This window comes from Amphiura filiformis, chromosome 8 (genome assembly GCF_039555335.1).
Source record: "Amphiura filiformis chromosome 8, Afil_fr2py, whole genome shotgun sequence".
NCBI classification, from domain to species: domain Eukaryota; kingdom Metazoa; phylum Echinodermata; class Ophiuroidea; order Amphilepidida; family Amphiuridae; genus Amphiura; species Amphiura filiformis.
In genome coordinates, this window is record NC_092635.1 from 43,163,828 (window position 1) to 43,165,058 (window position 1,231).

The window sequence follows — 1,231 nt, forward strand, 5'->3', positions numbered from 1 at the left end:
AAAGACATGCTTCGTATTCAGAATGCAATTCGATAGGTCTGAGGTGATCTCATGTCCCACAAAAAATACTGTCGAAACGCAATAAACGCTCATTTTAGATCCCTTAATGCACTACAAAATTATCGCAAAGACAGACCTGTGGTTTTTAGTGACAAATATTGTAATTAATGTATTTATTTTGCACAGTTACTTTGTGAGAACAGATTTAATCGGTAAACAGCGTAAAATTGGTTTAAACATGGTTCAATGAAGCAAGATGTCAGCTTTTAAAAATTTCTTATGATCATGGTCACGTCATGCAAATGATTATTTATAATCCTTATTTTGCTTCCAGATGTACAGATTAGTATGTTTTTTTTCTTTAAATTGATCGTTACTAAGATGCTTTCAATGTGTCAAAGATATTTATACATTTTATATGATCATCTTGTTAGAGCGATAATACTTGTATCTATAATTGAAAGTAAAATAGAAAAGAAACTTCACTAAGGCAATTTTAGGTAACACAATAGCGTATATGCTTTTTTGATGTTATCGCACTGACCGCCGGTTGTTGTGTAATAATAATTCCCGTGATTAAACATATTAAATATAATATAATATCCAATTTCCCTTGTAGATTTTTATTATTATTATCATAATTTCATTTTATTCTATGCTTGTCACTTTCTTTTGCAATCTTCTTCATTAAACCATTTGCAGTTGTTATGCTCCCGAAACGTCGCTTGTTTTGTCTTTTTTAACCTAAATTTTGGATATTGTTGAACATATTAAGCAGTTTTTTAGCATTGAACAAATTTTAATCTTTCCCGAGAGCAGTCAGCGCACATAAACGTTGAAAAAAACCAGTGTATTTGGCCGGATTCGAACCGGCGACCTTCGTAATAATAGCACGAAGCTCTAACCAACTGAGCCACAGAGGCACGTTGGAGAAGCGCGGAAGATATAAATCTATAGATATAAGGTTCGAATGATATTTATTATCATATTTATAACATGTACACAAAGTCACATAGGTATGAAAGTTATTATTCGCCGTAGAAGTGGCGTAATTAAACGGATATACTACCATAGCAATAGAGGAATACAATTTTGAATATATCGCCCTGCACTACAACGTTCACGCGGGTCCTATGCATTGAACCATAGATGTCAAAGAACAGGGATAAAGACCTGGATCGTAATTCTATAGAATATTAATATCATGCTGATCACTCGCACCTGTTAGCTC

At 33.2% G+C, this 1,231-nt stretch overlaps 1 non-coding gene across 1 annotated transcript; it reads right to left on the reverse strand.

Moving 5' to 3' along the window:
* Positions 1–849: 849 nt before the first annotated feature.
* Trnan-auu (transfer RNA asparagine (anticodon AUU)) lies at positions 850–923 on the reverse strand. The gene has a single exon. It is a non-coding gene; the product is annotated as a tRNA-Asn (tRNA).
* Between the last annotated feature and the right edge of the window lie 308 nt (positions 924–1,231).